This window comes from Gossypium hirsutum, chromosome A12 (assembly GCF_007990345.1).
Source record: "Gossypium hirsutum isolate 1008001.06 chromosome A12, Gossypium_hirsutum_v2.1, whole genome shotgun sequence".
Classification (NCBI taxonomy): domain Eukaryota; kingdom Viridiplantae; phylum Streptophyta; class Magnoliopsida; order Malvales; family Malvaceae; genus Gossypium; species Gossypium hirsutum.
Window position 1 is genome coordinate 90,830,908 of NC_053435.1, and position 17,497 is coordinate 90,848,404.

The following is a 17,497-nucleotide window of genomic DNA, read 5'->3' on the forward strand; positions in this document are numbered from 1 at the left end:
GAATCTTATTCTCACTAAGCTCTGTCCAGTACAACAGTGTTCGACATTTTCGACTGTATAAAGCCTCGTAAAGAACCATTTTGATACTCGATTGAAAGCTATTATTATATGTAAATTCAATCAATGGCAAGTATCGTTCTCACGTACCTTCAAACTCAATAATACAACATCTCAACATATCCTCGAGTATCTGAATAATCTGTTTAGATTGACCATTCGTTTGTGGGTGAAAAGCAGTGCTAAAGTGTAGTTTTGTACCTAATGCCTCTTGCAGTCTCTTCCAAAATCACGATGTGAACCTCGGATCTCTATCCGAAACAATAGAAATAGGAACTCCGTGCAATCTCACAATTTAAGAAATATACAACTCAGCAAGCTTATCAAGTAAATAATTTGTGTGAACCAGAATGAAATGAGCCGATTTAGTCAAACTATTAACAACAACCCAGATTGCATCTTTCTTACTCGGTGGCTGAGGTAAACCTGATACAAAATCCATCATGATTTTGTCCAATTTCCACTCAGGAATCATAATCGGTTGAAGTAACCCAGACGGAACCTAATGCTCAGCTTTAACTTGCTAACAATTAAACATTTCAAAACAAATTTCGTGATATCTCCTTTCATACCATGCCACCAATAAAGTTGTTTCAGATCATTATACATTTTAGTACTAACCAGATGAACAGATAACTGACTGTTATGAGATTCGTTCAAAATCATCTGAATCAAATCTGGATTTATTGGAACACATACTCGGCCTCTGAATCTCAAACAACCCTCAGCATCAACTTGGAATTTTGAATCAGTATTAAAATCACATTGAGTCCGTTTTGCTAACAATTCATTATCAACTTTCTGAGCTTCGTAAATTTGCAGAATAAATAATGGTTTCGCTTCCAATTCAGCTAAAGCCGAACCATCATTAGATAAAGTTAACTGAGTATTCATCGCGCGCAATGCATACAATGATTTCTGACTTAGAGCATCAGCAACAACATTGGCTTTCCCAGATGGTAGTTAATTACAAGCTCGTAATCTTTTAACAACTCTAACCATCTTCGCTGTCGCAGATTTAGATATTTTTAAGTCATCAAATATTTTAAGCTTTTTTTATCAGAATAAATGTGACATTTCTCACCAAAAAGATAATGGCGCCAAATCTTCAACGCAAACACAATAGCTTCCAATTCCAAATCGTGTGTTGGATAGTTCTTTTCATGCGGCTTTAACTGTCTCAAGGCATAAGCTATGACATTGCCTTCCTGTATCAAAACACAGCCTAAACCATTCAAAGATGCATCGCTATAGATCACAAACTCTTTACCCAATTCTAGCTGAACTAACACTGGAGCTTCAGTTAATAAAGCTTTCAATTGATCAAAGCTTTTCTGAAACTTTTTAGACCAACCAAATTTCACATCCTTATGAAGCAGTTTCGTCAATGGAGTCACGATCATAGAAAAGTCTTTTACAAACCGTTGATAATAATCAGCAAGTCACAGAAAACTACGGACTTCAAAAACATTTCTTGAAGGTTTCCAATCTAATACTACCGAAATCTTACTCAGATCAACTCGAATGCCAAATCCCGACACAACATGTCCCAGAAAACTGACTTCTCGTAACCAAAATTCACATTTGCTAAACTTTGCATATAACTACTTATCTCACAAAGTCTGTAGCACTATTCTCAAATGTTCGGCATGCTCAGTTTCATCACATGAATAAATCAAAATATCATCAATGAATACGACAACAAATTAATCTAAATACAGTCTAAAATTTTTTTCATCAAATCCATAAAAACAGCAGGTGCATTTGTTAATCCGAATGGCATAACCAAAAACTCATAATGTCCGTACCTCGTCTGAAAGTAGTTTTTAGAATTTCTGAATCTTTTACCCTCAACTGATAATAACCCAATCTCAAATCTATCTTTGAAAACACAGTAGCTCCTTTCAACTAATCAAACAAATCGTCAATTCGGGGCAAAGGATATTTATTCTTGATAGTCACTTTGTTCAACTGACGATAATCAATGCACATTCTTATTGTGCCGTCTTTCTTTTCACAAACAGAACATGTGCACCCCAAGGTGAGAAACTCGGCCGTGCAAATCCTCTATCGGTAAACTCTTGCAACTGAGACTTTAATTCTTTTAACTCGGTCAGAGCCATTCTATATGAAGCTATCGATATCAGTGTAGGTCCCAGCACTAACTCAATACCAAACTCAACCTCTCGGATCGGAGGTAAACCCGGTAACTCATCAGAAAACACATTTGGATATTCACAAACAACTGGCACTGATTCAATCTTCTTTTCAATCACTTTCGTGTCAAGTACATACGTTAAATAAGCTTCACAACCTTTTCTCACATATTTTTGAGCTAACATCATTGAAATCACTACTGGCAATCCGTTCAAATCGGATAATCTCATTACTCTAACATCTCAAATCAATCATCTTTCGTTTGCAATTCACAACAGTATCATGAAATGTTAGCCAATCCATACCCAGGATTATGTTAAACTCATCAAATGGTAACAACATCAAATCAACCAGAAAGCAATTACCTAGAATCATCAATGGACAATTCTTGCACATTTTATTAAGCAGTACACAGTTGCCTAAAGGGTTCGATACTCTAATTACAAATTCAGTAGACTCTATAGGCAAAGTCTTATTGGATACTAAATTCACACATATATACGAATAAGTAGACCCTGGATCTATCAATGCAATAACTTTAGTATCATAGAGAGAAATTATCGGTAATAACATCTGGAGATGACGCTTCTTCGCGTATGCAAATAGCGTAGGCTCGTGCAGGTGCTCTAGCATCAGATCTCGCAGTAGTGTCTCGTGTCGTATCTCTACCACCACTCACATTTCTTGTGTTTCTAGGTGATCTACCTCTAGCTGCAGTGTTAACGGCCTCGTATTCTGAGCATTGTCTTTTCAGCTAACTCTGGGTAATCTTTTATAAAGTGATCTCGTGAACCACAACTATAACAAGCTCTATTATTACTTTTTCCCCAACAATCTTGAAAAGGCCGTCTTCTAAGTCGTTGACACTCAGGCTTAACATCTTTTACATCGCTAACACTAGATACTGCTGTGGCTTAGGTTTTAGGGATGGTGTATTGCTTCTCACGATCTCTATTCTGATATCCCGCTGAAGTTGTCAATCGATCAATATAGTCTCTAGATTTCTTTGATGAGGAATGATAAGAATTATTCATTGATCTCTTCCTTGAATCTCTTGCCTCTGAATCAGCTTTTCTCTTTTCTTTACTGAGATCCTCAGCTTTACAAGCCCTCTCAACCAATACTACAAATTCTTTCAATTCAAATATTCCAACTAACAGTTTTATATCTTCGTTCAATCCATCAACAAATCTTTTACACATGATCTCTTCAGTAGACACATATTCTCGGGCATATTTGCTTAAACGTACGGATTCTCTTTCATACTCAGTAACGATCATCCGGCCTTGTTTCAATTCCAGAAACTCTTTATTTTTCTGATCGAGGAATCTCTGACTTATGTAGCTTTTTCAGAACTTGGTCTGAAAGAGTCCCAAGTAACCCATTCTCTAGAAACCACCGATGCAAACGTTTTCCACTAGTGATATGTATTATCTCTAAGCAAAGATTCTACGCATTTAATACATTCTTCTGAAGCATAGGACAATTCATCAAATACTTGGATAGTGTTTTCAAGCCAAAACTCAGCTCTCTCGGCATCATCGTCAACCGTAGCTTGAAACTCTTCAGCTCTGTGCTTACGAATTTTATCAATAGGTGGCTTACTCAATCGAATCGGATCTATTACTTGTGGCATAACCAGGACTTGTTGAGGAACAGGTGGGGGTGGAGGTTGTTGAATAGCCAAATTCGTTCAAACGAATTCCGTAAACCACTCACTCATTATTTGGAAGAAGGCTTACTTAGCCTCTCCTCCCTGACTACTAGATATTAGTCTAGATTCAACCGCCATTGCACTTTGAGTGGGAGTAGGTGCATTGCTTTCAACATCATCAGCTATCGCTCGTTCGAGATCCATTTGCGATATGAAAAACACATTTTAACTGCCAAGAATCATCACACTATCGCAATTCATATATATGGCATGTATAGCTAGACTCTCATGCGCTACATTAGTCCTAGAACCGACTAAACCGTAGCTCTAATACCAACCAAATGTAACACCTCTAACCTGTATCCGTCATCGGACTAGGGTTAAGAGGCATTACCGGACATGTCAGAACAATTCACATTCATTTCACAATCATCCAAGCATCAAAGCCACACATCAATATAGAGTCCCTTATGTAGGTCAACGAAACCTTAAACATGTTTTAGAAATTGGTCAGTACTAAACCAAGCTCATACAAAATTTTTCAAAACTTAAACATTTTTCAAAGTTATAAAGGTCACACGAACATGAGAGCAGGCCGTGTGCCTCACACGGCATTACACACACCGGTGTGTCTAGGCCGTGGCAAAACAGGGCATACATACTGATTTGTCCACAAAGCCACAAAACACGCCCGTGTTCCAGGCCGTGTGAAAATTAGGGAGGTTACTAACTTGAGTCACACGGCCGACCACACGCCCATGTGTCAGCCCGTGTGCTACACACGACTGATAGACACGTTCATGTGTCTAGGCCGTGTCAAAACTATAGGGTATACTAGCTTTAAATCGTTGGGTACCCCAAGGAACACACGACCGTGTAACATAACCATGTGTTGCACACGGCTGAGACACACGCCCATGTCTCTGCTCGTGTGGACAAAAATAGGCTATTTGCAAAGCCAAATTTGCCACCCATTTTAAACCATCCCTACAAGCATCAAACCAAAATATTTTGTACCAAATTTTCAACCAATTCACAACCAAAACATACACCATTCATGACATATCATTATCAGCAAATTTCATGCATGTAATACATGCCAAATCATACCAAATCATAAGGCCAAATCATACCAAAACATATGATTCATAATCTTACTAATTTCTCAATTAAGCAATACCAAAACTTACCAAATTGTCCAATTAACTTGGCCATTCATGATCATATCATATTGACCATATTGCATTACATATCATATACCAAAATCAAACCATAAGTTCAACCATAATCAAGCAATATCACATGGCTAAATATTTACATCACAAAACCTACCAAAATAACTCTAGCCTATACATGCCATATACCATATATACAACTCTCAAAATGGTACCAAAATAGATGTCCGATAGTGTGAATGAGTCGCTGACGATCCCCAGATCAGAGCTAGCTTTATAACACTATAAAACAAGAACGTTTCACACAGTAAATTTTGAAACTTAGTAAGTTCGAACCGAATATAATCAACAGTTTATATAATACGAAACATCAAATAATAAACACTTAGTAGTTCACAAATCATCCATCAATTCTATTCCATCACATTTAATATGTTCATACAATTTCATCAAACTTCATACACATAGTATCATCTACCACATAGGTATCGTACATACCTAAACTTTCCCGTATTTATTCATTTCATTCTCACCTCTCATTCAAATACATTAAACCATTCGGAAGTCTTTCCACACTTTAAGAATTGGCACACTTAGTCCTTTAATGATTAACGGAAGCTGTAACGATCCCGCACACTTAGTGCCATCTCAAATAACTGAGGCTATCTCTGTATCGCACACTTAGTGTCTCATATAGCCGAAGCTATTCCAATTCTCACACTTAGTCGAAGCTATTTTGAAACGCACACTTAGTGCCAAACATAGTCAATTTATCATTGTACTCAAACCATATTCAATATATACTATTTATGCATTATCAAAGCATTGGAACATAATTGTAACATCATTTATCATGTACGAACTTACCTTGTGCTCAGAATTGACAATTCGGATCCTTTACTCGATAACCTTCGATTTCCCTCGATCTAAATCTGAATTTCTCTTTTCTTGATCTATAAGTATTCAAAATTAACCCTTTTATTTAAAAAATCATTCAATTCAATCCATATACACATATTTAGGGTATTTTAAAAATTAGCCCTCACATTTTCAAATTTTAACACTTTAGTCCCTATTTCACGAAAACACAATTTACACAAAATTTAATTTCACCCAAGCCTAGAAAAATTTCTTAGGGACTCCTAGTAGCCCAAAACTTTCATTTAATCTACATTTTAGTCCCTCAATTTCCCATTTTCACAATTTAGTCCATAATAAGCAAATTCATCAAAATCACAATACAAAACATGTTTATCTATCACCAAGCTTTCGTATTTCATCATTTAACATCACAAAACTCATGAATTCATCAATGGAATCTCATAAAATTTTCAACAATTTCATGAATTTAGGCATGAGCTTGCTAGAACACTTAACAACAATCACAAAAACGTAGAAATAATAAAAAACCGATCAAAACCACATACCTATTTTTATGCTTTCAAGTGTCGAAACCCTAGCTTGAATTTTTCTTTCTTTTTCTTTAATATATTCAGCCAAACAAGATGATGATGGCCTTATTTTCATGTTATTTAGTTTTAACACATATTAATTATCAAATACCATTTTTGCCTTTTGTTTAAAACATTATAATTCATCCATTTTAAGGTCATTTATGACCAATCCCACTAACCATGGTCAAATTACAACGTAAGGACCTCACAATTAAAAAGCCATAGAAATTAGGCGCTTTTAACATATAGCATGAAACTTTTACATTTTCTACGATTAGGTCCTTTTGCAAATTAAACACACAAACGATCAAATTTTCACACATAACTTTCACAGATATCAATTCACATATAATAAGCATAGAAAATAATATTAAAATATTTTTTGACTCGAATTTGTGGTCTTGAAACCATTATTCGGACTAGGGTCTAAATCGGGCTATTACAAAGGGAAACAACCGTAGGCAAATGGCATTGTCAGAAATGCCATTTATCTTGAAAGTGTCGCAGACTTCTAGAAAATTAGCCAAATGAGTATTTGGATCTTCATCTTGCAAACTATCGAACTGAAGAAATTGTTGAATCATCTGAATAGTGTTTGGCTTTAGTTCAAAATTGTTCGCAGCAACGGTGGGTCTCACAATACTCGATTCAGCCCCAGTTAGAGTGGGCTTGGCATAATTGTACATCGTACGAGAAGCAGGATTTGAATTTGCAAGATTCACAGCAACCACGGGAGGTAACTGATTATTATGATTTTCAACCATCTCTTCAATAATAATAATAACGTCCTCTTACTCTTCCACTATATTCTATCGACTCTGCCTTGCTTCTCTATGGTTTCTGCGAGCTGTACTTTCAATTTCACCTTCAAATACTAAAGGTCCCGATGCGTTTCTTCTAGTCATAAACTAAAGGAACCTACTATAAGCAAATAAAATAAAAATTAGAAAAAAAAAACAAAAATGAAATGTAAGAAAAATAAAAAATTGGCTAAATTAATAAAAATTAAGTGTTCCTAATATTTTAGTATCCGGCAACTGCACCAAAAACTTGATGGTCACTAAACTAACTATAATTACAACAAAGGTAAGCGCACCTATCGAACAATAGTATAGCTATGGTAAGTAGGGAATATCATATCCACGAAGACTAAAAGTACTAGTAATTATTGTTTTTCTATTATTTAACCAATAAATTGAAGGAATTGTTTTAAAACTAAATTTACTAATCTAATTTAACTATGAATGCAATAGAGAGTGAATTAGGAAAATATTTAAAGATAACCAATGAGATAGACAATACCCAGGAAAGAATCCACCTAGACTCCACTTATTATTCCAAATCTGAATTAAACGATTTATCCACTTGTGTCTTGATTCATAGAAATCCCTAAATTATATTAATATATCTTTCGAGAGTAAAACCAACTGGCCCTAGGTTGATTAATTGAAATCTCTTTCTAATTAAAACCCCTGTTGTTTCATTAATTCGATCTATGGATTCCCTTATTAGATTTGACTCTAATCCGGTAGATTTATGTCGTCTTATTTCTAGGATTGCATGCAACTCCACTCAATTACGCTAGATCTACTCTCAAGCAGGGACTTTTGCTCCACTGAAATAAGCATATTAAACATGAGTTAATATCCTGAAAATATTAAAACACGAAATAAGCATACATAATTGAGACAAGAATTAAGTAGTTATCATGTAATTCAGAAATCAAATAATAAGATTCATCTTAGGTTTCATCTTCCCTAGGTATTTAGGGAATTTAGTTCATAATCTGAAAAGAAAACATCTCGAAGTCAGAAAAACTATAAGACAAAAATAAATTCAAATAAACTTCAAAAGAAATTAAAAGGAAATCTTCAACCTTGAAGGAGATCTGCTTCTAAGTTGGCTCCGATGGTGTACTTCAAGTAATTTCTTTAATCTTCTCTACGTGTCCCCCTTAAGTCTTATTCTAATTATTATTTATAGACTTTAGAATGCTCATAAAGCCTAAAAATTGAGTTTTCTCGCGTGTTTGGGAAACAAGGTGAAAAATTAACAAGGGCTGGCACATGGGCGTGTGGCCAGCCCGTGTGGCTCACACAGGCATGTAGCCAGCCCGTGTGAAAATTCTCAAGCCGTGTAAATGCTGAAAAGAACTATTTTTGCTCGATTTTGGCTTGTTTTTCACTCATTTCGCTTCCTTATGCTCACCTAAGTATAGAAGCACGAATTTGAAGGATTAGGACCATCAAATTCACTAATTTACATAATAAATCATCCAAAAACACATTAAGAATGGGATTGAAAACATGTTACTTTTATGGCTTACCCACAACAAGTGGCAGTAACTATAAATACGTGGCTAGTCCACGAACCCAATGGCAGTTTGTTTAATCTGTACCCATGTTATGCACTCAAAAAAAGTTGCAATAACTATAATTTTTTCATCTAAAATACTAGTGGTTTACCCATGCTTTTCTTTCTGATATATCACAATTTATTGTAGTAGATTAAACTAGTTTTCATACTTAAGAAGCTTGAATATAAACAATTTTATTTTTTTATTTAGCTTTTCTATTTTAGTTACGAATAATAAAAAGTGTTATTTGAGTTACTTATACGACATAAAAGAAGGCCCAAAGGAAGGTTAACGTTGTAACGCCCTAAATTTTGAGCCTAGAAGTATTAGGTCTTAAGCATGGGAACAATTAGGAGGTGGCACATAAATGTTTAGTTGTACGAGAAAGTAACACAAATACATGTTTGCTTCAGTGGTTAAGTGTCCTGGGAAGAGTTTGAGAAGTCTTGGGTTCAAGCCTGGGCATGTGCAAAAGTTTTGTTTTTAAATGGTTTAAACCCTATCCCTAGTTTGTAGGCTTATAAATAAATGTGGGTAAAACATGATAGAAAAGGGCATGCTGATCTAGGGGATAGGTGGTGTGTCGTAGTTACTTGAGGTCTGAGGTTCGAAGGCTGGTAGGCGCATGAAGGTGTTTTATTTTGCTGTTGGCTATGGGAGAGTTCTAGTTTAACCGAAACTTGTGTGTTTGATGAGTGTAGGGAGTTGTGGCCGAATTTTAGGAGATTGTTAAGAGAATTTTGGTTGTTAGGGGGATTTAGGGAGTGATTTGAGGAGTGGATTAGGGAACGGGATTAGATAGAACTAAAATTGAACTCTATTTTTTCAAAATTTCAGACTCTCTTTCCAAATTCCCAAAGGTCTGACAGCAAAGAAAAACTTTCCCCATAGTCGAAATCTATTCTTTTGTCAATTCAATTTTTCCTTGTTTTTCACTTCTTCTCTCTGAAATTTTTGATAACTGTGTTTTTCTCTATCGTTCTGCATTCACTCTCCCCTCTACACTTTGCTATTTGTTTTCTTCTTCCTCAAACCATTCTCCTATGCCGAGTGTGTGTTAGTTGTGTTCTTGTTCTCTAGCCGAATCTTTCATCAATTTCAGCTTTGAGCTATTGGTTTCTCAAACTTCAGTTGATTATCTCGCGCCTATTGATTCTGGTATTGATTTTCGATTCCTTCATCTTTTGTTTTTCCATTTCAATTTTGACCCTTCTTAATGCAAACTTTCTCCTCCATTGTTATTAGGTTGTTCCTTCTTCTTTCACCCTCTCTGCGTCAACTATTTCTATACTGCTCTATTATTTTGGGGTGCTAATTTATTCTGCGACTTGCGTTCGGTAAGTGGTGTTTCATTTTGGTTTCAATTTAGTCATGTGATATTGGTTAATGAGTGTTTCGATTTGATTGCAGAAATTGAAAGTTATTCAGTTTCAACAGTTTAAGTGAGCGGGTCTCGGTTGTTCAAACGTGGTACATGAATGCGGTGAAGTGATTAAGCATTTCGTGTAGAGTTGGTTTAAATTCGTTAGACATATAGTTAATCGTTTGTTATGATTGAACTCAGATTTGAAGGGCTTGAGGACTGAGTACGCGGTTCATAATCAGGTGTGTGTAAACACTGCCCAAATCGTAAATCGGTAAAAGCTAGAAAATGTAACTATTGACACTACACGGGCGTACGCACGCTCGTGTGGTAATTCAAACACATAAATGCGGGTGTTTGACCATGAGCGATTTCATGGGCTTGGGCTGTTTTGGGCCATGTTGGGCCAGAATGGGCCGTGTAGACCCCACACAGGTAACCACATGAACGTGTAGAGAACGTTGGGCCAGGCTGTGTATCCACACGAACAAGGCCATTTCTGGGCTATGTGGGCCACTCGGGTGTGTGGGCCCACATGGGCCAACAATATAGGCCGTGGGCCCATTTATACTATTTAACTGTTAAGGTTGCACGGATCGCCCGATATGATTGTGGACCTACTGTTGCATTGGTAAGTATACCTAGACCCCCAAATTGGTAAAATGACTATTTTGCCCTTAAGAGGTAAAATGACTGTTTTGCACTTATGTGATATATGTTTATATTTTAGCATGCTATTGTAACTAGGTTGAGTACACGATTAATAATATGCTATGACATGACATGGGGCATGATACATTGTATGGGAATGGGTTTTTATATGATTGGAGGAAGTGTACTGTACCGACAGCTCTGCTGCAAATCACTGATGGCTCTAAGCCTATTATACTGGCAGCTCTGCTGCAAATACTATTTAATGCTGCAAACGGTGCTAATTCTGGTGTGTAGGGATGGATGGGTTGATTATATCCCCACATAGAGTGTAGGGTTGGACGGAGATGGTATGTAGAGGCTGGATGGGTAGGACTTGCATACTGTTTACTGATACTGCACTATTTATTGTTACTACATTATTTACTATTTCTGTAATAGGCCAAGGCCTGTATATATGATTGCTTCTGTATTGAGATGGGCTAAAGCCCAAATTGATATTGCCACTGTCAATAAAAAGGGCTTAGGCCCAGACTGTATTTGCACAATGTATGTCTGACTATCTTTTAGTAAGGGATTACACACTGAGTTTTCATAAACTCACCCTTTTGCTTATCTGTGTAGGAAATCCTTAGGCAGATCAATACTGTGAGGGACTCGAAGGTGGCCACACAACAGCTTACGCTCCTATATTTGTCTTTTAATTTATAAGTAGTTTAATTTGGGTATTTTTATGTAATAAGGCCTCTCTGGATTTTATTTTTAATTTGAGGATTTATATTTGTTTTGCTTTCATACTGCTAGTAGTAGGAAAACACGCGGGTTTTCAAAAAGATAATTGTTTTTCAAAAAAATACCACAAATACATAAATGGTTTTAAAAGCTATCGCAAAAAAACAATGCTTTACAAGTAAACCCTAGTACGCAACTGTTTTAAAAAAGCTTCCACTACAAACAAGATTTTGAAATTGATAACGTTTTAAGGTAAATACTTTTGATAGTGACGCAAGTTTTAAAATCATCTTTTAGATCACACAAAGAGGCTTAATAAAGATTGGGCTTTGCAAACGATATCATGCTTTACGAAAAATACTTCAATATGACATCGCCAGATTCGGCCATAACGTCCAGGCCAGATTTGGGGTGTTACATTTAGTGGTATCAGAGCCAGGTTGCAAAACTCGGCTGTAGATTTGGGTTTCTTCTAAAAACTTGGAATTTTCAAAAAAGAACTGTTTCAAATGATTTGAAGTATTTTGAAATGTCTTACTGAATGTGTGGCACACCGAGTCTCCATGCCGGTCCTGTAAGTTCTCTCTGAAACTTTATTAGATTTTGACTGAAACTACCATAGGTAGGATTACTGAGACTACTGTAGGTAGTACTGCAAACTCTTAGGTAGCGTATACTGAAACTATGGTGAAACTGGTAGGCATCGATAGACACTGCGTTGTGCAGAAATAAAACTCTATACTTCTGATACTATCTCCATAAAACATCTGTTAATAAACACTGGAACTGTAAACTGATTTGCATAAAACTGTTAACAAAGATAAAACGTAATTCGATATTGAGCACCAGTGGTACTCATAAAAGGGGTACAAAAAGCCGCTACAAAGGCCGCGGCGGAGGCCGTGGAGGTTCTCGAGCTAGGTCTTCGTCATCTGGCCACATGCTTAATATTGAAGCTAGGGAGGTACTGGATTCACCTGTGACTGAGACTCGGTCTCATGATCGTGCAGTTGGGAATGACGCGCTATTTCAATACTGGATCTGGGGGTCGAGGGTCAGTCAAAACGACTCCAGTCCAATAGAGTTGAGCTCTTTAGCCCAAGACGACTGTGGACCTATTGTTGAGTCGGTAAGTATACCTAGACCCCTAAATTGGTGAAATGACTATTTTTCCCTTATGAGGTAAAATGATTATTTTGCCTTTATGAGGTAAAATGACAGTTTTGCCCTTATAAGGTAAAATGACTATTTTGCCCTTATAAGGTAAAATGATTTTTTTGGCCCTAACTGACAAAATGACTATTTTTCCCCTATATGTAATTATATTAAGTACATGATTAATATTATGCTATGACATGACATGTGGCATGATGGCTCTGCTGTACCGGTAGCTCTGCTGCCAATCACTGATGGCTCTAAGCCTATTATACTAGCAACTCTACTGCAAATACTATTTAGTGCCGCAACCGGTTCTAATTCTGGTGTGTAGGGATGGATGGGTTGATTATATCCCCACATGAAGTGTAGGGTTGGACGGAGATGGTATGTAGAGGCTGGATGGGTAGGGCTTGCATACTGTTTACTGATACTGCACTGTTTACTATTGCTGTAATGGTTCAAAACCTGAATATATGACTACTTTTGTATTGAGATGGGCTAAAGCCCAAATTGATATTGCCACTATCAATAAAAAGGGCTTAGACCCAGACTGTATTTGCACAATGTATGTCTGACTGTCTGTTAGTAAGGGATTACACACTGAGTTTTCGTAAACTTACCTTTCTTCTTATCTGTGTAGGAAATCCTTAGGCGAATCTGTGCTGCGAGGGACTTGAAAGTGACCATACAACAGCTTACGCTCCCATATTTGTCTTTTAATTTATCAGTAGTTTAATCTGGGTATTTTTATGTAATAAAGCCTCTCTAGATTTTATTTTTAATTTGGGGATTTAGCTTTGTTTTGCTTTAATACTACTAGCAGTAGGAAAACACGCGGGTTTTCAAAAAGATAAATGTTTTTCAAAAAAATACCTCGAATATGTAAGCGATTTTAAGAGCTACCGCAAGAAAACAACATATTACAAGTAAATGCTAGTACGCAGCGATTTTAAAAAGCTTCCGCTACAAACAAGATTTTGAAATTAATAACGTTTTAAGGTAAATACTTTTGATAGTGACGCTAGTTTTAAAATCATCTTTTAGATCACACAAAGAGGCTTAATAAAGATTGGGCTTTGCAAACGATATCATGCTTTACGAAAAACACTCCAATGTGACATCGCCTGATTCGGCCGTAACGTCCAAACCGGGTTTGGGGTGTTACAAACGTACTTAGTGTGTATGCAAGACATGCCTTGAAGGAAAGAGAACTCAATACTGGTCGTCGTGCTGCAACTCGGAGGTTTTTAAGTCACAACATAGGGAGCAAGACACCAAAATGTCAACACTACCTTTGGTGTTGCGACATAGCAAGAAAGTGTCACGACACAGCCTTGAGCCCAAGCCTGAGCTAAGCAGACTGCCATCAGTTTCACAACATAGAGTAGAGGATGCCACTACATCAGCCCTACACGTGAAGCATTACCAAGCTGAGGAAGTTTTGGTCCGCACAACTAAATTTAACATAAAAATGTAAGGTGAACTAGGGCTAAGGATGACGACTAACCCTAAGGTTATATATATGTAACGCCTCAAATATTATATTTATCCAGTTGTGAATAATTGACAGATAAATATCTATCTGCTTCAGTGGTTAAGCATTCTGGGTGTGTGTATGAGTCCCAAATTCAAGCCTTGTATTGAGAAAATTTTGGAATTTTTCTGAATTAAGCCTTAACTTTGTTTAGTAGGCTTTTATTTACTTGGTTGTGGATATACATCAAAATGGACCTACTGGCCTGGTGGTTAAATGGAGTGTTTATATGCTAGGTGGTCCTAAGTTCGAATCCCTACGTTAGCAAAGGGGTGTTATAATTTTGGTCGTTTGATTGAAAGAGTTTCGATTGTACTGAAAGATTGAGAGTGGGTGGTTAAGATGTGAATTAGTGGGGAATTATCTAAATATTATTTTTTCTCTCTGCCAAAATTCCTTTTCCAGACCACTCTGACGTTCTTCATTTTTTCTTCCCTTTTTCTCCACGTCATTTTTCCCTTTTTCTTCATTCTTCAATTTTTCTATTTTTTTTGGACGATAATTGTACTCCCTTAGCCATCTTTATCATTTTATTGAGCAATTTCGGTAGGTGAGTTTTGTGCTTTGTAAATTGTAAATACTAAGAGATTGATTAGAGGATTATAGACGTTTTGACAGTATCATTTTGCGAGGATCTAGGTTTTTCCCATACCGATTTATAATCGACTGATTTGAGGTGTTGGGTTAAGTTTTGTTGCTTTAAGGATGGGTATCCTAATTCGGGCTCGATTTTAGTTTAATGATTAAGTGATTGATGTAGTGAAATTGGTCAATTATAGGTTCTGGAGTGCTCGAGGATCATTTTAGCATCAATTGAAACAAGGTGCATACCCAGAAACGCAGAATATAGGGTTTCGACAAAAGCCAAAAACCATTCTGTCGACATTACACAGTCGTGTGGTAGGCCATGTGCCATAACACGGGCGTGTGTGTAACACCCCACACTCGAGTCCTACGCCGGGACGGGATACGAGGCGTTACCACACTTAATCACATGCATACAAACATTGCGATGTCATTAAGACTTGGTCAAATTTAAAACTTTTTTGAACTTTTTCTAAACTCCTTAATATGGGCCTACGAGGCCTCAAACATCCATTGGAAGCCATTCAGAACCAACTTGGGTCCTTAAACCGACTTTATAAAAATGACCCTTGAAACAGGGCACACGCCCGTGTGGAAGGACAACACGCCCGTATGGCAACTATGACATGACCGTGCTGATGGCTCGTGTCGTGCACACGACCTAAACACAAGGGGACACGCCCGTGCCCCGAGCCCGTACGAATTAAATTCTAAATTTGAACCTACAGGGGTTTTCACACGGCCTGACACATGCCCGTGTCTAAAAACCTTGACATTCTATTTCTGACGTCAGCATCCAATTTAGGGCACACGGCCAAGGCACATGCCAGTGGACAGAGGCCGTGTCCTCTACACGGCTGAGACACACGGTCGTGTCTCTGCTCGTGTGTTTACTACCATGCATACTGACTTGTCAATTTAATGTACAGGGTACACACGGCTAGATAACACACCCATGGGGCTGACCGTGTGTCACACACAGCCTAGACACACGCCCGTGTGTCTACACGTGTGGACAAAATAAGGCTATTTACCAAGCCTCTTTTCCACCCTTACTTGCACTAACCTACGTAACCTCTAACATGACAAATCCATACAACAATACAAGGTCTAATCAACCACACAAGGCATTATCTCATTCATACAATTTACTCATCTATGAAAATATCATCATTTGCTTATATCAATAATGAGCATTAGCCATTATCCAAGGCTTTATACAAAATGAAGGGATTCATCCCAAGCCAACACATTTGGCCAAAATAACATTGACACAAAACTCAAAAGTCTAAGCCCTATACATGCCATATTCAAAATAATAAAATGAACTACACCAAGTGCTTCGGTTGATAGTGTGATCGATGCCTTCGACGTCCGATGATCCTCAAGCTAATTAGGTGGCACTATAAGAAAATGGAAAGGAGAAGGAGTAAGCATAAAGCTTAGTAAGTTGCATACAAATAAATATAACAACAACTTTACCATTCATCATCATGCTCATAGCACAAAAGTAGGCATAAGCACAACTTACTCATCACTATCCAATACAATTCACATAGCATAAGTTGAGCTCACATCTCATACATTTCAAATAGGTACCTGTACCACTCACAACATGGTTATAATTTTCTCGTTTAACTTAAACTGTAACTCTCACCGTTGAACTATTTGGAATGCTATCAGATATTCACTAAGTCTCAAACATAGGGTATAATGCCGATGCCATGTCCCAGACATGGTCTTACACTAGCTCTCACATATCCATACTGATGCCATGTCCCAGATATGGTCTTACACTGACACCTCTATATGTACCGATGCCATGTCTCATACATGGTCTCACTCGTAGCCAATGTATGTCCCATCATGTCTTACACTGGCTTACATCTCGAGGCCGATGCATGTCCCAGACATGTCTTACACTAGCTCTTGTCTCAATGCCACTGTCATGTCCCAGATATGGTCTTACACTGGCTCTCATAATGTGGTCAATGCATGTCCCAGACATGTCTTACACTAGCACACAAATAACCCGAATGTCATGGCATGCATATCTGATTTATTTCCTAAGGTTCAAACGGAAGTTCTGCTATCTCAATATTCATCATACATAATCAATTCCATAAATAAGCAATTTATGCTATATCCATTCAAACACATATAAGAATAATGTAGTTGTATTATTTACATACAACTTACCTCGGTACTCAAAATGTGGCAACTAGTTGATTTAATCCACTTACTTGGCCTTCCCTCGGTCTAGGTTCGGATTTTGTATTTCTTGATCTAAAATGGCAACATTTAGTCATTTAATCATCAATTAAATCTAAACTCTTAATAATTTATGATTTGGGCAAAATGACCATTTTGCCCCTAGATTTTCACAAAATGACCATTTTACCCCTAGGCCCGAAAATCGATTTTTATCGAGTTTCCTTATTAGTCAAGCCTAACCGACCATTTATCTCTATTATGACAACTCCAAATTTCCAATATTTCACAACATTACTATCTATTTTACAAACTTTATAAAATGGTCCTATTAGGGTTTTCATGAGAAGTTCATTCACAAAAGTTGTTTATTTCATAACCATGATTCATTTTCTTCCATAAAATTTTAG